This window comes from Parus major, chromosome 12 (assembly GCF_001522545.3).
Source record: "Parus major isolate Abel chromosome 12, Parus_major1.1, whole genome shotgun sequence".
NCBI lineage: Eukaryota > Metazoa > Chordata > Aves > Passeriformes > Paridae > Parus > Parus major.
In genome coordinates this window covers 4304377-4324608 of record NC_031781.1, presented here as the reverse complement: position 1 = coordinate 4324608, position 20232 = coordinate 4304377, and the positions used below count along the sequence as shown (strand labels likewise).

General features: G+C 45.5%; 3 long non-coding RNA genes across 3 annotated transcripts; 1 reads left to right on the top strand and 2 right to left on the bottom strand.

Annotated features, from left to right (window-relative positions):
- The first annotated feature begins 2094 nt into the window (after positions 1-2094).
- LOC117245036 lies at positions 2095-10350 on the top strand. Its single transcript, XR_004499170.1, has 2 exons — positions 2095-2339; positions 3862-10350. It is a non-coding gene; the product is annotated as an uncharacterized LOC117245036 (long non-coding RNA).
- Positions 2644-3939, bottom strand: LOC117245035. The gene is made up of 2 exons (XR_004499169.1): positions 3836-3939; positions 2644-3687 (listed from the first exon to the last, which is right to left on the bottom strand). It is a non-coding gene; the product is annotated as an uncharacterized LOC117245035 (long non-coding RNA).
- Positions 10351-11022: 672 nt separating the features above from the next.
- LOC117245034 lies at positions 11023-18399 on the bottom strand. Its single transcript, XR_004499168.1, has 3 exons — positions 18311-18399; positions 14914-15257; positions 11023-11122 (listed from the first exon to the last, which is right to left on the bottom strand). It is a non-coding gene; the product is annotated as an uncharacterized LOC117245034 (long non-coding RNA).
- Positions 18400-20232: the final 1833 nt, after the last annotated feature.

The window sequence follows — 20232 nt, the reverse complement described above, 5'->3', positions numbered from 1 at the left end:
TGATCCGTGTTTGGATGACAGCAGAATAATACACTAGACTCACAGGAAGACAATGAATTAATTTCTCAATTATTAGGCATCAGGGAAAAAAAAGTATTATAAAATACTAACAAGTAATGAGTATTTTAGAAAGTACATGTTCAGATAACATGCAGGCAAAAGCCTCAGCAGAGGTGTTGAGAGGACAGGTGGTGTGCATGTAGCAGTTCTTAATAGTGAAAATAGTGAATAGTGAAAATCCAGGATGCTGAGTTTTTAATGTGCCAAAGGGAAAACTGGATTAGTCAAGGAAAACAATCATGTGGGGAGTTCAGAGTGAAGGGCTCCTTCCCTGGCTCCCTCTTTCTCTGTGGGCTTAGGGAGAAGCCCTGAGGGAGATGACCCTTTTGTGTAGATGCTGGATTTACAGCCTCTCGTGACTCTTACAGGACAGAATGACAAGTCAGCTTCTTTAGGAACAGGTTGTTTGAAGTCATGGAATCAAATAAACAGTTTTTTGAAAGTGTCTGGACCAAGAAAAGCTCCAGAGTGTTTCTGACTTGAGAGAGAAGTGGGCTGGCTGAGGTTCCTGGCCACCATTCCCCAAAGCAATGTGGATTTTGGGTTCACTGGTACTGGGGGTGATCCCATGCTGTTTACTCCTGGATATTCTGTCTACCAGGGAGTTAAGCTCCTGCTTACATAGGAATTAATTTCCCTTGGAAAGGTTCTGAATGATGATGCAGGTGCTGAAAACAGTAATTCCTTCTCTGATGGGCGAGGAAGGGGGATGGAGTCTGTACAGCCTGGAGCCTCCCTCTGAAGAAAAGGTCTGCTTGCAGGTGAGCTTCTGGGCTTGCCATGGACTGTCCAGCTGCAGGGCTTGGGTGCTCTGGAGCAGCCTGTGAACTGAGGGAGTTTTCCCACCTTCATACCTGCTCCAGGACAGGATTTCCAAGATGAACTCCAGGAAAGTTCTGTCTGCTGGCTGTGTCTCCACTGGGGCACTACCAGGGGCTTCCCTGCTATGGGCTGGAGGCCTGGATGAGATCTGGCAGCCCAGACTGCTCCTGCAAAACAAACTGGAGCATAAAAGGGTGAAATGCTGCCCAAGCATGAAGCTTCAGAGATACAAGACAGACATGCCTGGGTGCTGCTTCCAAGCCAAGGCTGTTGAGCTCCTCACTGCAAAAGGGTGTAGCAGGAAAGGGAAACCTCATCAAAGGAACAGCCTTTGCCTGCTTGTCTCCCTTGCCAAGAAAGCAAGGCTAAGGGTGAAGCATTACACTGTTCACATGCTCATTCTGCTTTCAATTGTATGATAAAAGATATTTATTGTATTTTTAATATATAAATATATGCACAGTCCTCCACCTCCTCATCAGCTTTGTCTTGCAGCTTCTTGATGGCAGAGGTGGTAATTCCACTTTATGTCCTTACTGCTGCCTTGCTAGGAAAGTAATTTGGTTTTTCTTAAAACACTGGAGTGCTTTTCCCTGAATTGTTATTTAATGTGTATTTTTCAGATGTACTGACATCTCCAGTGTTTCATAATTTAAAGGTAAATTATTTTTTCTCAGTCTTCTAGGAAATGCCAGTACCTGTGAATATCAGATAGAGAGGCCTTTGTGTGTTCAGTTAGCTCTGAGATAGGGGCATTCAGTTTCTGTACTCCTGAACTTTGCACCTGGTATTATTCATCTCCATTCATTACAAATGAGCTTCTCAGCCTAATCTTTTGTTCCTATTATCAGGCTGGTGTCTGTAATGTTGATGTAAAAGCAATATTAATTATTGGATAAATGGTAGGAGCTAGAAATTGAATTACAAATGGAATTATTAGTATTTATGGAAGCTTAATTATGCTGTAATGTTTTGTAGACCTGCATTGGAAAAGATCTGTACCACACAAGGAGTACTTTCCCTGGTGCAGCTTTACATAATCAATTCTCAGTATCTGGAGCTTTCAGGAGATGATTTTTTGATTGCAGTTTTAGAGCATAGTGCTGCTTTTTCTGTGCAGGGTGAGGGAGAGGAGTGAGCTTGGGGGCCCAGCATGTCCTTATCTTCTGGGGGTGGGAATGCAGTAAATGAAACCCATTCAGGGAAACTCTTAATCTCTCTCCGTTATCTGTCTGATCTAGCAGAGATCCCATGTTATGCAGATAAAATTTTCCAGGAATCAGTAGCTTCTGCATCTGGGAAGTAACTTCAGTCCTAAAACTTCTTTGGCAATAGCTACTTGGAGGATGTTTTTAGGGGCATACTGGGAGCATGACAGGCTGTTCCATCTGTTTGCAGAACAGTTGCAGGCTGTGAGCAGAAGAGGAGATGGGAGGATACAACTGACTTCTTCAAGGGTATTGCCAAAGCTGGAAAATAGAGCTCGGAAATACCTTTTAAAATACCTCCTTGGGTGTTAGCTCTGCATCAGTCTTTGCATGTCCTTACTGGCACTGTGAGGCTTGGGGTGCTTACAGTGCAGAAATCCATAAAAATGAAGCTCCAGATGTCAGCCACAAGCTTTGCAGTTTCTGAAGCATTTCAGCACTTCTTAAATATCTGTGTTTCTGGTTCCAGAATATTTTATCTTATTCTTTTAGCAGTTGTTGGGTTAGAATGTGAAGAGGATATTTTTCATAATAATCACCACATGAAAACTGGTAATAGAAAATAACTTTTTAAATTTAATTCTCCTATTTAGCACTCCCCCAGTAAAAATTAAGTTATTCAGAAGAAAAAGCCATAAAATGAAGTCTTCCAGTTTATCTTCTAAGACCTGTTATTAGTGAATCTAAATGAGTGCTGTGCTGCAGGCTCCTGCCATTTTTCCAGCTGCAATGTGACTGCTGCCTGCTTTATGCATTTTGCACTTTGCACACTGGGTTTGTCTTTCAGTCACTTCTTTACCTGTTGCTGTTGACAAACTGACAGGACTGACAGATTAGCATTGCTGCAGAGGTACCTGTCATTGCAGAGGTATCTTGGAGCTATTGTTTCCTTCATCCATTATAGATGGGGGCTCCAAGGACATTCTTATTGTTCAGTGACTCACAGACCGTGATTTGTATCTGCTCACTAATTCCCTGTACGTGGGCTGTGCATTCTCAAGTGGTTCGTGCAGTGTGACCCTGGCCTGGGTCACTGTAAAGCCACATTTAATTTAAACAAGGGTACATTCAGCTGGCCAGAGTGTGTGTTTGGAGTTTAAACTCATGGTGGTTTCCTCCTGCCTCCATGGGGCTGATTACCACACATTCCTTTCTTTTAATTTCAGCCCTCTGCAGTTCTAGGAAAAGGTCCTTGATTAAGTACTGAGAAACCAGTCTATTTGTGGGTCTAATTTTATTGCTTCAATTACATTACTGTATGCTAAATATAGGAAGGCACCAAGCAAATCCCAGATCCAGGGCAGAACAGGGTGTTCAAGAGCACTGTTCAAGTTTAAATGGCATGGTTTGGGCCTCTGTTTAATTCTAGCTAATGAACCAATTTCTGACAGAGCATAAATGAGCACATCTACATTGATTTATAGGCAAGAAGCTGGGTCATCAGTTTGGCACAGCTAAAAATGAGCCCAGTGCTCAATTCTCTGCTTCCTGCTCCTAATTGAAGGGAGCAGAGATAAATAGTGTGTCATGCTGGTGAAGTTCAGAAGTCCTGGAGGGACAGCAGGGCGCTTCAATCTCTAAGCTGGTGCTTAAGAACCTGAAAATCAGAGAGAGGAAAATGTTCAGCAGCCTGTAACCTGATTTGTTGCTCACTCTACATTGCTTTCTGTGCTATTCCCTGGGTGGGTTTTTAATATCCCTAAAATCCGTGTAAGATAGCAATGAAGCCTGCTTGTGTCCCTGACCTGGGCGTGTGGCCTTGGCACTGCAGGGACCTCCAGCATCCCGTGTGCCCAGGCAGACCAGAACTTTCCTTCAATCCAGCAGCTGAAAGAAGCACCCAACAGACAGAAAACCAGAGCATGGAACGCTTGCAGTAGGTGAGAGACTGAGTGCAGTGGAGACAGAGCCTTATCTGTGAGCTGAGCAGCTCCTGTATCTCGGGGAGCAGCTCCTGGGCAGCCCCTGGTGGTATCGGGCCAGGCCCTCCCGGGGTGACAGCGCCACTCGGAGCCGCTGCCAGGGACCTTCATCGGCCACCCCCGGCTCAGGGCACCGGGCTGCTGAGTGCCCAGCTGAGGCACACACAGGCACACGGGTGGCACACCTCCCAGCACAGCTGGCACGGCATTTCTTGTATTTTCCAGCCAGGTCAGGCTTGAATTCTATAATAACTGTGTGGATTCTCACCCAGCTGCACCACTGACTGCAAACTCTGCATCAGGATTTCTCCCTCTGTTCATGACTCTGTGCTGCTGCCTTCTATTCCTAGGACAGCTTGTGGGGAACCCTAAAACAAACTCCTTCTGGTTCCTGTTTTCCTTTTTTCTGTGCTCAAGGCTATTCTCACATTCCTCACTGCTGATGACTGCTCAGTTTTCCCGAGTCTCATTCAGGGTGCTCTACCTACAAGCCAGATACTTGTCATCTCTAAAAGATGTTTGTTTCCACAGAAGAATAGCAATGAGGTTGCTGTGTGCTCCCTTCACAGTCAGCCAGGCTGGGAGAAGTCCAAATATCCAATCATCCCTTGGAATTCATAATGCTTGAAGATAAAGCAGCCAAAAATAGTTTCTATAAGCTGGATGGTTCTATAACTTTCTGTGTTTATCTAACAAGACAAAGTTAAGAAGTACAGTAGGTCATGCACTAAACTGAGCAAGATCATGGGGCATGTAGGGGCTCATGGAGATGAGCTAATTGGTTATTTATTCGATTAACTTAACCTCTCTCTGTTTGAGAATTACCTTCTTGCATTGCTCTTACATTTGCTTTGATAAAAGGAAAACCAACCCAGCTGTACAGTGAGGCATTAAGAGATGCTAAAAAGACTCTTTTGGGGAGAGGAGGGGGGAGAGAGGGGAGTTCACTCAGCTCTGCCAGAGCCTTATTTTTTCCTGCCTTCCAAGAACAGGCTATGTTCCATCCCCTGCCGCCCCCTCAGCTGGTGCTGGGAAGAGCAGCTGAGTTTAGCTCACTGTTCCTGGAAGTCACTGAGACAAGGAGCATCGAGAAACCAGCATTTTCTGTAGCGCTCTCTGCTTCAATGGAAAAGATGAGCTGATCTTGATCCTGCTTGTTCTCTAGCCAGGGTTAACCCTCACTGCACCGAGACAGGCTACAAAATGTGCCCTTTCAGAAAGGGGCTGTGTGTCTGGAAGCCACTCTGAAATGCAGTGTCACACCATCAGCAAATGCATCCCTGAGGTAACTCAGGCTGTCCAGATTTATGCTGGACCAATAAAACCTTTTACTTGTTTTTTTTGCCCATTGAAGCAGAGCAATTGTTCAGCCAGGCTGTACCAGTGGCCATGTCTTCTGTGCTCAGTGAGGGAAGCGCTTTTTGTAGAGCAGAGAACTCAGCCACAGACTTCCCCACAACTGCCCTAGTTAAGAAAAACCTTGAGAGGGCAATTCCAGCTTGGTGCTGTGCACTGATGCACAGAATGTTTGATCTTGTGCTTTTAGAGTCATTTAACAACTGTGCCATTGGGTAAATTCCAGTCAGTTAAATGAAATTACTTTTATGAGGGTTACAGATAGGGACGAGGAGTTTACAGTTTGTGATCCTGTAATTTGAGTTCTGTTTCTTGTTGCATGATGGGTTCTCCAGTGCCTCAGTTTCCCTGAGTAGTGTAGGATACACTGATACTGTGCTTCAGGTGGGCATCTTGAGAGTGGATTAGTGCCTGTGGGGTCCCCAGGCAGAGAGATCTCCAGAAACACAATCTGTTCCAGACCACTGGAAATGCACTGGTTCATTTATTTCCTTACTTAGACTGATTCAAAGCTTGTTATTCCCCAGCTGTGAATGTCACAGCCATAGCCCCAGTGCCAAATTTAGCTGAGTCTGATGAGATCAGGAAACAGCTTAAAGTGACCAGAACAGGCAGATGTAGGCATGTCTAGTGTTATTTCCATGGATGCAATTAATAGAAGTAGTCCAAAGGTTTTTCTCTTTCAGTGTTTTTTGCTTTCTTTATTCAAGGGATAAAAAAAAATCTGTTTCTTTCCCTGTGCTTAAAATTGGCTTGGACTTTTTAAATGACACAGATCATCACTGATACTTTATGTTCTCTGTGGAGCTCTGATGAGAGCTGGCCCCTGATTTCATCTCCTCTTTGCAGTAACCTGGGAAAGAAAACAAACTTGTCATGAGTGCCAGCATGGGCATCTGGCAGAGGGCACCCAAAGGAGAGAAGGTGTTGGGGTGACCTGACCATTTCTGGTAGCTGCCACTGGTAGCATGTAATGAGACAACTTCTTGAGATCAGTTTTGTGCCTGTACAGAGTTCATGGAAGTGACTGATTTCTTTTTTTTTATTTTTTTTTTTCTGTGATGGAGGGTGAAGGAAGAAGGGCTGAAGCTCTTGGATCCTACAAGACTCTGCTTTGCCCCATCCTGTCCCCAAAGGAATTTCACTGCCATTCAGTTGAATTTCAGGCTCCAGAGCCAGCATCCATAGTCCTGTGAGGCAGGGAAGAGGCTGTGGGGTGGGATCCCTGGCAAGGCTCTGGCCTCTGGGGAAGGAGCTGAGTGACCAAGCCCATCTGCATCCTGCTCCCATAACTGCTGTGCTTTGGGCAGCTGCTTGGAGCAGCAGCTTTCTCCTGCAGTGTGTATTCCAGGGAAACAGGGGCACAGTGCTGGAGCTGTGGCTGTGCAGAGGGGCTGGAGGTGCTGTCACTGGCAGTTCCCTGAGTGCAGAGCTCAGCCCTTCTGTTGCGTGTGGTCTTATTTTGGTTTGTGCTCATTCTTCTTACAGCGTGGGAAGTTGCCAGAGCAGCAATGCTCATGCTGCTGATCAGCCTGTAAGGGTTTCTTTGTTTGACTGCCTCAGTTCTTGGAATTGATCTATGCTAGGCAGCATCTTGAAAAACACTAACTAGAAAAATAGCATCCACCTGATATTTTCCTTTTAGCACAGATTCAAAGGGAAAAACAGAGCTGCTACAAAAGACTTCAGGCATCCTGTGTGGTAAGGAGGTGTCAGCAGCTGAGTCAGGCCCACAAAACATCATTTAAACAGAAATCTGTGTTTATCTGCTTGTCTGGACACAGCTCCATCCCTGTGCTGTGCTCACAAGGTGGGTGAGTGATTTTGCAGGGTGCAGAATAACTAACACACACTTACCAAGCATGATACTGCTGGGTTGGTCGTTGCACTGTGGCCTTGCAGATACCACCCCCAAGAATAAAATACAGTCATCCTATTTCTGGGTAACTGGCTGATCATAGTGAAATAAAGAATGAGCCCCTGATAATTCTGGGCTCACAAATTTCCAATAGATTTGTTTACCAGCAGCCTAGAATTTTCATGGGTGAAGAATGAGAATTTTCTTTTATTTACATTTTATGGTAAAAATGTTCCTCTTTTGTAACCAGAAGTTGCAGGCACAGTTCTTCCCAGGCTTGCTGACCCTGGGATGTCTGGTGATATGAGCTGTGACAATTATCCTAGAAATACAAGGCTTCAAACCTAAAGTGCTCGTTATCATTTCCATTACAGACCCATTCAGCATTTGCAATCTGGGATGCATCTAATGTTACAAGAAGCCATCTCCCAGGAAGCTTGTATTTGATACCAGTGAGGCAAATAACGGGGGAAAGGGGGCCTGGAAGCCCAGGGTGTACAAGTGGTTTGTCTCAGGATAGCTGACAGGTCTGGGCAGAAAGGGAAATAAGCTCTAGGTCTTCTGAGTGTCAGCCAACAGCTTTGCTGCCCCTCACCTGGGGGTAAAAGTCTCCGAAATTGATGGTTTGATCACTGTTGGCTCCTGCTTCCTTCTCTTTCCATTCATATTCAGTAGCTTCTTTGCCATACAATTTTGTAGGCTCTCCAGAGAGCTGAGGGTTGGAGTTCAAGAGTTCAGGTGCCATCAAGCTCCCAGAGGTGCCTGGGAGCTTTATTTGTACAGCAGAAATTTCCAGAAGCCTCCTGGTGTTTAGACCCTTTGCACCAGGTGCTGCAGTGGCACAGCTTGGGAGTGCTGGCACTGCCTGTTCCAGGAGGAAAGAGAGAGAATCCTGTATGGCTGGAAAAGTGCAATTGTTTGTATCTTGTTGCATCCCCTGGCTTTAAGGCTTTAGTTGTTTTTCAGAAATGGCACTTAGAAGTGAGCAGAGACCCAGAAAAGTGAGCTCTGGCTCTGGTGTGTACTTGAGAGCTCAGAAGGGACAGAGGTTTCTTTCCCTCAGTGTGAGGTTTCTTTGCCCTCTCCATCTCAGGGGCATTTTGTTATCGCTTCACTTCCCTCATCACTCCTAAGGGGCTCTCTCTGTGATCTTATCTCCATTCTCCCTGCCCTTCTCTTTTCCTTTGCTTGGCTTTCACTCTTGGATTCTTTCCTCCAGTATCTTATGCTCCTGACTGTTCCCTCCCAGTACAGAGCAGCACAGACTGCCTCCTTCCTTCTTGTGTCCATCACATTTGTCTTCCTCTTTCTTAAATTCTCTCTCTCTTATCCTTCCCTCCACTTTATAGCTGGTTCCTCTGTGGCTGTCAGGTCTCTTGTCTCCACACCATGTGTTGAAGAAGAACAGACCAAACAAGGTTTGCCAGGTCTTTGCTGTGCTCTTGACTGATAAATTCAGTGTTTCTGTTGCTCCTGGTTCTTCCAGAGCGCAGGCAGGGAGCCCAGCACCCCCTCCCACGCAGTGAGCTCACAGGGAGCTGTCACAGTTTATTCTAAGAAATCAGCTAATGTACAGTACTCGGCAGAAGCACCCCTCCCCTGGGAGGATCAGCAGAATTAGGATGTGCAGCAAGTTATCTTGGGGATTACACAATCTTATCACCTCCTCCAGGGCACCAGGGAGAGGCGAGCTCTGCTCAGAGCACTCTGAGTCACACTTCCCCTGAAACATGGTACAGGTTTCCTGACTCACTTCCTCCCAGGACTTCTGTTTCCTTAGGTCTTTTCACCAACATAAGAAAAAAAGGAAAGTGTCAGAGAAAGGGAAGTCAAGGCAACCACGGCCTCTGAGCCTTGGGAGTGCCTGCCCCATGTCCCTTGTCTGTTCTGAGCTGGGGTGGGAAGGCAGTTCTGCTCAGCAGGCAGGGTATGGAGAGTCACTCACTGCTCAGGAGGTGGTAAGGATTTTGTTTGGCTCCCTGAAACAGCAGGGATGTAGTTGAGCACTTTCAGTTACATGGCTGGTTTCTATTATTTAATTTGGAAACACCCCATCATATATCTACAAATTAAATGCACCAGTGATCATTCTCCTGTGACTGGCAGTTGGTTCTTGCATCATCTGAGTCTGCAAGGGAGAGAAGGGGTAGGAGCTGGGAGTGGGCAGAGCTGCTGTGGGACATATCCTGCTCAGGAGCCTGCTGATTGCCAAAACCAGATAGTCTAAGCAATGATGGTGGGCTTGCCTTGCTGCTGGCTCTTAGCTTAGGCTGGTGCCAGCTCTCAGACTCCAGCAGCAGGGGATTCTCTCTGCATAGTTGCTGTTTTTCTTCAAGCCTCTGGATTTATAAGTCTCTCTTGTCATGAGATAGTCTCAGATATTATTTCTTTTTCCTTTTATTTTTTGAGCATATTCTCAGCCCTTGTAGTGTCAGGGACAGCTTGGAAAATACGACTCTGTGAGGGATGAACAGCCTGAAGGCCAATAACCAGTCCCATGCAGCTGTTCCACCCTGACACCCCAACTATGAGCATTTGTTCTATTGTGTTCTTGAGAGCTGACTCCTGCATTGAGAGCACTTGGAACAAGCCTTGTGCACTTGCTCACCTACTTCAGTGGAGTGGGAGGGGATTGCTGAGTTACTGAAATAGCTGCCTCTTCAGTACCTGGAAATACTCTCTCTCTGCATCACAGCCTAGTTCTGGAGCACACTTTGTGACATGAATAAGTTCAGGTTGCCAGTCATCCCCAGGGCTGAATTTTGTCAAGCCTTTATGATAAGAGAAAGGATCCATATGAGATCTAAGAATTCCTGCTTATCTCTACTGTGACCTGCCTGGCAGTGTGGGTTTCCAGGACACGCTGATAGAAATTCAGAGCCTGGTTTGATGTAGCACTGCCCTGCAGAGCTCTGGATCAGGCTGTACCGGCTGCTGGGCTTCTGACATCTGTCCCCAATATCACCTGTGTGGCAGTAGCAGGAAATCACCCTCCTGACCTCCAGCATGTGTCTCCCTGCTGGTAGAGAGCAAGTGGAAATGAGAAGGCCTTTCCATTCTGTGTTGGATGGCTTCTCTGAAAACACAGGAAGGAGCTGAAAAGAGAAATAAACGTGACACCCAGTTCCTGTGTTTATTTGTGTGCTTGTAGCTTGGCAGGGGAGGGGAGAAACAGGGGAAGGAAGTGTGACTGTGAGGACTCCCTCCTCCTACCCAGGATGTGTCTTGTTGAATGAAGATTTACTCACACTAGTCAGTGAATAGCTTGTCCCAGGAACTGGATGTGAGTTAGGTGTTTGGGAAGTTTGGCTTTCTGTGCAGGTCAGGAGGAGAACATGGACAACCAGACTCTACTGAAACACCAGGAACCTGCATCGTGCCTCCCAAAACAACACTCTACAAGGGATGAAACACTTCAGCCTGAGTTGAGCATAGAATTTTCTGTTGTTCTGACAGCAGAGATCATAGAAAGTTTGTTTTGGTTTATTTGTTGGTTTGGTTTTGGTTTTGTGTTAATTAGCAGGACAAATGCTGCTCATCTTGTTAGCTACTAATAGCCCAGGAATGCTGCATCCCAGCAGTGCTGGCTCTGTGCCTGAGCCACAGATAATAGTCATGTATTTCACTCAATTACAGGTGTACAAAGCCAGCAACAGCACTCATGCAAGAATCACAGAGTACCAGCTGGAGTGTCCTACAAGACTGAGACATACCAAAGGTTTCCCAGCTTTCAGGAGGGGGAACAAGGAGAGCCTCTGAGCACATCTGTGTTTGGAGGGCAGGAATAGGAGTTTTGGCTTCTGCTTTAGGTGGAGGGAGATGGTCTGGAGATGCTCAGTGACAGGGGAATAGAAGAGCTGTGTTGTGGAATGTCCCAGCCAATGTCAGGTGCATTGCTGTTGAAAGGAGAGATTACAGACATGGTCAGATCTTAAGTGTGAGCATGTGAGGTGATTAGTATCTGCTCTTGGAAATCTGTGGCAGGTGTTTACTGTGTCCATTTCTGTGTGCATTATATGACTGCTTTTTTTTTTTTTTTTTTTTTTGGTCTCCTATTTATTGACCTTTAAAAAAAAAAGCTATAGGTTCTAATAGAGTGTCAAATTTATATTAGGAATGGTGTGATCCTACAGTGACTGCTAGAGGTGTAAAGGGTTTCTAGAGGGGAAAGCATGACCTAACACAGCAAGTTCTGCTGCAGGTCCTTCTTCCCCTATGCTCCCACAGGGTAACTTGTGTTTGGGGACAGGGAGTCAGGTGGATGGAAAGGATGAGGAAGTCTGTGTGTGTCCAGGTCACCCTGTAGGAGAGTGGAAGAGAGGCTGCTCTTCTAACTTTGGAAAAAAAACAGTTTGGCTCTAGCTGTCCTAAGTTTGGAAAGGTGGAAGGAATTTGTGATATAACCTGGTCTCACTCTTTATTCCCCCTCTGACATCCCTGAGCACTCTCTAGAACACTGGGAGTTTATCCACTATGTAAAGATTGTCTCCTAATATATCTGATAGCTAAGGAAGTCGTTTTACAGCATTGTCTTATAGTTATGGTAAGAGTCCTTACTTGGCAGCACTTGCAGTCTAAATAATGCAAGATAAAACCACAGCTGATAAAACCCAGGGCACAAATCGAATGAAAGGTTAGCACAAGGGCAGCTCAGACGTAAAACAAATTAGACACACTGAACTATTTCCCCCCCCCCCACCTCTGGAATAGTTGACATTAGTAATGTGGGGAGGGGCCTTTCCTTGGAGGCTTGTGTTGAGTTTGCAGATTGGGTCAGAGTAGAGCTCTCTGCCCATCTGCTCTGGTGCCTTGGTCTGCTAAACCTGCACAAGGGGAGAGTCGGTGAAGCAAACAAAAGGCAGCTTTGACGTCAAGACCTGGGACTGTTGCCCTGACACTGGGAGGTGGAGCCCAGAAAAGAATCTGCAGCTAATAGGCTCTAGACTGGAGTGCACTTTGGCAGAGGGACAGCTACTATCCCTTCTTTCCAGGAATAATATTGTTTATTTCCATCTCACTCTCTGGCTAGAGTTACCCTACTCAGGTTTCACTTCACCTGTCTCTACCACAAAGTCATCAGAGCCCAAGAAAAATTGAACCTGCACACTCCCTGTTCTCCAGATCCTCTACCTGAAGAGGGATACGTCAATACTGCATATTTATCTTATTTCTTTACTTTGCTGAGTTCATGACTGCAAATATCTCTTTCGGAAGCTTTTACTGGTACAATTCAATAAACACCTGCACATGCAATTTGCTCTGTTTTTGTGTGGCTGCACCCATGCACAGATGCTCGAGCAAATACCATTCCTGCCTGCTGAGGAGCAATGGTGGCTGTGTGTGTGTGCAGGATTCACTGTGTGACAGCAGTACCTGTGTGTATGTTCAGGATTCACTCTGTGTGTGTTCAGGATTCACTCTGTGTGTGTGCAGGATTCACTGTGTGACAGCAGTACCTGTGTGTGTATGTTCAGGATTCACTCTGTGTGTGTTCAGGATTCACTCTGTGTGTGTGCAGGATTCACTGTGTGACAGCAGTGGGTGTTTCTGCTTTGTGCAAGTGGCTCTGTCCTGGGGACAGAAGCTTTGTTCTTGGAAGTTCCACACTGTCGCAACACAGTGCAGTGACAACCTGAAATTCAGTGGATTTCTTACAGGGGTTTAATTGGAATTATTTGAAAAGGCTCTATTTTTACATCAGTTTCAGGTTGCCAGCCTTTCCTGGGCAGACTGTACAAAATGTTGAGTCATAGATCAAGCCAATAGTAAACTGTTCCATGTTTTCTGTTTTATTCATCTTGGCCTGCTCAGGTCAGTGTGTGTTAGCCCCCTGTGCCCTTAGGACACTGTGCTTTTAAAGTTTAGGAGCTGAATCCCAGACTCTGGACAGGATGGCAAAGACACTCTCAGGTGTAGCTGTATGTGGCTGCATGTGATCCAGGGGGAGATGAAAGAGAATTTTATGATCAGCTTTGGAAAACTTCACTCAATAAAGCAAATCAAGTTTGCCAGAGTCCTGTGAGTTGTAATCAGTGATCACTTGTTCTTTAGGTTGGCTGCAGGGAGCAACATGTAACTAAGCATTCCCTCTGCTGCACAAGGCAGTACAAGACTATAGAATAGAGACTTTTTCACCAGCTCTTGTTTAACCCTCCCAAGATTTAAGCTCACAAAAGTGCATTGCCCTCTTTTTATGTACATTTATCATACGGATGAGAAGTATTGAAAATAAGCCTATGAGATATTAATGGCATAAGAGTTTGGAGTTCTGTCTGGTTTTGAGATTTTTTTTAAATTAGAGTCACCCCTTTAGAAGACATGAGTTCATTTTTTCCATTCAGGATCAGTTACTCAGGATTGTCCCTGGTGAGATCTGACTTGCTTTGCTATGTTGGCGGCCATTTACTTCCTCCTCCCACTTCAAATTCAGGCATGGAGATTATCTGTGTCAAAAATACCCTAACAGTTTAAACCAAGTTTTCACCAGCTCCTCAAGCAGGAACATTTAACAGAAGTTGTTTTTCCCTTCTAGTTCCTAGCAGAAACCTGTTGAGGATCTGCAAGTTTTCAAGCTTGGGTCAGAGCTGTCTCCGCTTTCTCTCTGTACTTCCCTAACCTGAATTCCTCACTCTGTGTGTTGTAAGAGTTTCTTTGTGTGTCATTCTACACAGAAGCCAGATCCCAAGAAACAGCATAAAGTTTCTTTTTTTAACAGTGTTTCCTCTTACAATCTCTTGTCCCACTGTCTGATTGGGTTGGCAGATGAGGGATTCTGCTCTTCCCTGATTTCCTGGAAGAGCCTGGCTGCTGGCTGAAGTGACGGCAGCAAGGAGGATGGGAGGGACTGTCTTGCAAAAAAGGTGGTGATGGATGAGTGTTAATGGAGAAGAAAGAGTTCTTGGACCTGATTTAATTTCCCCAGCCTTCCTAGGAAAGGGAAGAGAATGAATGCATCTCTCCCAAGCTGCACTGTTCCAGCTGCCTCCTACCCTTCTGTATAGGCACTAGCTCCATGTTTCTATGTTGAGAGACAGAGAAGATGCTCCAGTCTGGACCTAAAGCATCTCAACATTTACACCATGGTTTCTCATTCTGTTTTCCACTGCATTTAATTACAGCCTGTTCCTTAGAAACCTTGTTGTCTCTATAATCTGCCCTGTGAGAAGAGAAGGTGTTTCTCTGGGTGTCGCCCAGATGTTTCACTGTGGGAGGAAGGAAAGGTGGAGCACTTGGAGACACAGGAAGGACTGGAAAGATGAGCACACTGGCTGGGTGCTCCTGGTAAACTGATTGGCAGTGAAGTAATTAGCACTGGCACACTGCCATCACTGAGCATTGATCAGGCTTGGATCAGGCTTTGAAGGTTTTTTGCCCAAGTCTTGGTTCCAGCAACCCCATCAGGGAGCTGCAGTTCATCACAGGAGAGGGGTGATAAACTGGTGTGATAAATCTCATGGCTGCCCAGCTGTGATAGGTGTAGCTGGGGGATGAAAAGTGGAGAATTTCTGAGTATTGATAAAGTCAAATCCTGGCAATCCAAACACTATTTGGAAGCCAGCTCAGTAGGGAATGACTCTACATTTCATGCTGTCTGGGCAGAAAGACCTGCTGGGGAGGTGTATAGAATTAAAGTCCTGTGAGGCGAGCCTGGCACACCAGTGGTTTGCTGGAAAAATTCAGCAGTTACCTGAGTGCTGGCTGAAGGAGTTCTCACAGAAATGGCTGTTTGGGCAGACTTAGAGTTGGTGTTGTGCTTAAATCTGAGAACCCGAAGGACTAAACTGTGGAGAACAGCTCTTCTCTCCTAGATGCTTCCTTTCTTATATTCCCATCCCACGGGACACGGGGTATAAGGCAGGTGTCTGATACTGTAGCAGTGATGAGCAACTTTATTCACCATCTTGAGGGGTAAATATTCAGTTGTGCTTTGATGGCTTCAGAAAGAGTACATCCAGAATGAAGAAGTAAAGAAGGAATATCTTGTTCAGCCGATTCAGTTGTTTTCTAAGAAAAGGTGGAAGCTCTGAGGTCCTGTCAAAGGCAAGACAAAGCAGCAGCACAAAGTTGTGGAGAAAGAATTAAGGACAATGATTTATCAGGCTTGAGTATGCTGTGTGTGCAAATTGGCAGCAGTGATGGTACACACTGTATTGAGAAGTTAATATGTAAAAGCAAGGTTATGTACTCAATTTGTGCAGTTTTACGTTGCTTAAAGGGTGGAATTGCATAAGTGATTGTTTTTCTGGGATTCAAAATTTCACAGTTTTGGCTAGCAGGATTGGAGTGAATAGTAAGGAAAAATAATGACTGGGTTTGTAAGTAGAAAGAAAAAAGGATGGTGGTTTTATTTTTTGGAGTGCTTCCTGCATCTTTCTCCTACCATATCAGTAAAATCACCTCATGTGCTTTGCCTGAGTGAGAATATTATCTGTAGCTTAATAGCAGTTTGAATTACAGCAGCTGTAACTTAAACAGATTGTAGACACTCTCTATGTAACTGTCTTATTACATGTTTATCCTACATATACCATATATTAATACCTAATAGATAGGTTTCTCTTAGGATCCTCATAATAGAGCTGATGAGGCCCAGCTCCCACCTCCAAAGAATTTTCCATAAAGCTGTTGCCCACATCATCTGATGCTGCCATCCTGCCCTTGAAAAGGGGGTTCTGTGATGTTGGTGCACAGGGGGTTATGAACATAGTTAACCTTTTCACATATCTGGGATGAATCTGTAACCTATTTCACATTCCTGGACCTGCTGTATTTTAGTCTCTCTTTTAGAGATGACTACACAAGGAAGCTTCTTGGAAATGAAGAGGAGGAGCTAAATTAAGAAGGCATGAATATAACTCAGTGTATGGGTGGAGGAAGAGGAGCATCACCTGTCAGCTCCCACCCAAGGCATTCAAAGACTCAGGGAAACTGTTTGCCACTCATCAGTAGGGGACTGGTTAACAACACATTCAACATGAGTAACTCAAAACTTGTCACCAGAAAGTCCTCCTGACAGTAGGCATCCTCTAATTAGCTGTCTTTTGTGGATGGCAGCAGTAAACCATGAAAACCTCCCTGTCCTAACGGCTGCAGCTTTAAAGTCACTGGTTAAGACAGCTTAATGGTGCCTCTGGTGATGTTGGTGTGTATTTTATAATGTCTTTTCTTCTTTTCTTTCTGTGTCAGAAAGAGACTTGGATCTGAGGGAAGTCAGGCTGTGCATTCCCATGGGGTTACTGTAGACATTGTGCTGCTGGGTCAAGGCCAGTGCAGGTTTGTCCAGAGTCAGTGTGGGTGGGTTTTCACCAAGAGCTCCTGACCTTCCCCATTTGCATGTTCTGACCTTCTCAAAGTGTCAAGGAACGTGGATTTTTGTTTGTTCTCCGGTTGTGTAGCAAGGGATGGTTTCTTTTGCAGTTGTTCCTTCTGGAAAAGTGAGACCAAGTTGTGAACCAGTGTCAGGCTCACAGTACTCTTGATTTCTGGCTGTTTCCTTGGCCACTACAACCAGGAAAAGAACTGTCCACCAGATAGACTCCATGGGGCTGTGAAGAGCAGGCCAGAGTGCCTTTTGGGCACTGTGTGTGCTCAATGGCCTGATCTGACAAACCACATCTCGAGGTGTGCAAGTATGTGCAGTTCCAGCCTGCTGAGGTTTCCAAGGAAAGTAAGCCAATATTTCTTTGGATGCCATGGAAAAGGCAGTGTTACACACCACTAGCTTATTGCAGTTTCTGCCCACCCATTTAAACTGGTGTGTGAGCACAGAGTCCCCAGGTAACTGCTGTCTAACAACAGTGTTTATTGCAGGAATTCTTCCACACAGACCAGTGCCTCTCTTGTCTGTGATTCACACCTTGAAAGATCAGCGGTGTGTTCTAGGATCATTGTACAGTCTAAATCTTGACATTTTCTTCTTTTCCTCTTGTGTGTAATAAATAATATTTAAGGAAGCTGTTGAGAAGGATGTGGGATTGAAAGCCCTCTTTCTTCCAAAAGCTCCCTCCCAATATGTGTAGACAGCTGTAAATATTTTTCATTGCAATTGTCACACTTGGTTTAAGATCCCAAAGGTGAAAGTCCATAGTAAACTTTCTGTTTTGCCCAAATACGCTTCTTTGACCTTATGAAAAACCAAATAAACACACAGTATTGTGGCCTTGGGGACAGGCCAGGAAAAACGCAGTAAATGGAGCAGTATTATCACCTTTCATGACAGTGCAGATGATTGAAGGAAAAGTATGTGCTGTCAACAGCAGGGAAAGCCATTTAGTTTATTTACTTTCCTTCAGCTCCTGATTTTCATCCACCATGTTCTGGGTTTTTCTGGCTGTTACTTGTCAGCCAGGTGCTCAGAGAGCTTCCTTCTGTAAACCCTAAATCTGTCTGCAGCTAAATGCTGTGCTGGGGGAGCCCAGACTGTGGCCAGGTTCTTTCTCTGTCGGCTGGGCAGAGTTTTCTTGAACCAGAGGAATTGCATGGGATTAGCTGAGAACTTGGTCAGTTGTGGCTCATGCTATAGCCATCTATTTATCTAGAAATAAATTTTATAGCTGTGTATGTGTGCTTGGCTGTGCACACAGCTGATGGCAGCAGAGTTAGGAGTTGAGGTGCTCCAGAAAAAGCCCGAGCTAGAAAAGGTGTTCTATAAAGTGAGGGCCCAGGGCTGCCCTGGTGTGTGGTCCTTATGCACAGCTGCTGTAATGGTACTGGAGATTATGCCCAGTAATCTCCAGTATTAGTTTCTGTGTTAAGTAACTGTGTTAGGCTCAGCCTAGTTCAGACCTCGCTGTTGCATGGCAGATTTCCATCTTGGTGATATTTATTATCGCTGATGTTTCCTGGTATAATGTGTGCTGACGCTAGAAAGGATTTTCAATGTGATAGCCAGGCTGCTGCCTTTGGCAGAGTCGTTTTCAATTGCAGGGGCTGAAGTTACTGAAAGCAAAGCTGGGATATGGCAGGGGCAGGGGAGCCGGGGGAGAGGAGGGAGCTGCTGGACCAGCACAGACAGGCTGCAGCTAGGCTCATCCACACTGCCAGCGCTGAGAAGAGAAGGCCAGAACAATCCTTCTAGGACTGACCTGGAGAAGGAGAAGGGAATGTCTGGAGAGCTGAAGGGTCTGTGCAGTGTGGCCTCTCTGCTGCCAGCCTTCCCCCGCGGCCGTGTGTGTCCCCATTGCCGGGGCAGCGGTTCTGGGAACAGCTCGGCCCGGGCAGCAGCCGCCAGTTCCAGGAACCGCGGCCCGGGCCCTGCGGGACGCTTCAGGGAATTCTCGCTGCCATTCCAAGCGTGGCAAAAGAGCTCGTCCAGTGACCTAAGGCTCCCCCGTGGCCAGGGGCAAAAGTCTGGAGCCAGGCCACGGGGCTGGGAAGATTACCAGACGCTGGAGGGGCTGGAGATTTATGCCCCGCTCAGCTCTTTACTACAGAATGTTGTTTGGCTTCTTGAGGGATCGAGAGAAGGAATTTGCTACATAAGAGACAACAGTAGTGACCGCAGGAATTTAGATAAGGGATATGGAGTTAAAAGGTCAAAATTTCCTGCCATCAGTCATCATCTCATGGTAGGAACCTGAGAGAGTGCCAGGAGCTCAGACAGATTTTGGGACCCTGAAACCTCTCACAACCATATGGCCTTGAATAAATGAAGCAAGACAAATAAAGTACCACTGCCTGGTGCTGCTGTCCCACACTTTGTGCTTCCCAGCACCACAACTCATCAGTTCTTGGCCTGCCCCGGGCTCAGGCCTCTGCTCCATGTTCCCTCCTTCCAAAGCAGGAGATGATGGGAACTTTTCTCTTAGAAGCCCTGCAGAGCTTTTAAGGAAAACACTCAGCATGACACTGACAAATTAATGTAATTCTTACTGCCCACTTAGAAGTTAAAATTATTTCGCATGCTGCTGTCAGCCTGGGAGGAGTGAATTTCTTACAGCACTTGGCTTTAAACACATCTTTTACATGCAGTTACTGAGTTGCTCTGGGTTGACTGCAAATTAGCAGGGAATTGAGGAATTGTGTAAATTGGATATTGGTTTCCAAGGCACTTTTCTCAGTCACTGTAGCAATGCTGCAGACAGTGCCTGCCTTCTCAGTTTTTGGGTAGGGCACATGTGGAGGGGTGTCTCTCCTGGAGAGGTGGGCTAACCTATGAGTTGCTCCAAGAGAGGAGGGAAGGAATCACATTTTCTGGCCTACTGGCCAGACCAGATAAGTCCCCTAGGCCTTGACTTCATTCGTGCTGTGAATTTCATTGGGATGTTATAATTTTGCACACTTTTTCCTTTCCAGTCCTACTATTTGAAGACCTGTGAACCCTATACCAACTCTGACCCTGAATTTTGCTGCTCTTTTTTGACTTGGGCTGACAACCACAGCTCTGTCACATTGTGCTGCAGCCAGCATGTCTTCTGGGGCTGTTTGCTTAATGCCATCAGCTTTCCCCTAGACTTTAGTGAAGATTGTTTATTTACTTTGACATTTAATGCCTTTCTCAGGTACCAGTCAGCCCTCAAACCTCTTGCTCCCTATTTATTTATTGGGATTCTGCTTCTAATGTTTGATCAGGCTTTCTGATACTGCTTTCGAGTCTTTCCCCCTCTTCATTCTTTGTTATTTTTTTCTGTATTTTTCCACTATGGAGAAACTTCCATAAAATGAGAGCAAACAAAGTCTTTTCAGCTCATGTATGCCCTGGGTTTGGGAAGAAGCATATGCTCATGTTTGTGGGGGAGGCAGCTGTTCTTGCTCTTCAAGTAAAAGACTTTAATGCATTCACAGGATTATGATGCTGGAGTAGCTGTACCATCAAAGCCATAGCAACTTCCTTGTTGCCTTTCATTTTCTTAGTCTATTATACGTGTTTGGTTTCTATGAACAGCTAATTAAAATGCAGAAGAGTAGCTCTTTATTAAGGTTTTATTAACATTTAATTTGCTTTTCTGTTTTTGGTAGAAGATCAAAAGGCTTAGCTCTTTCCTAGAAAGATAACAGAAGAGTTGCA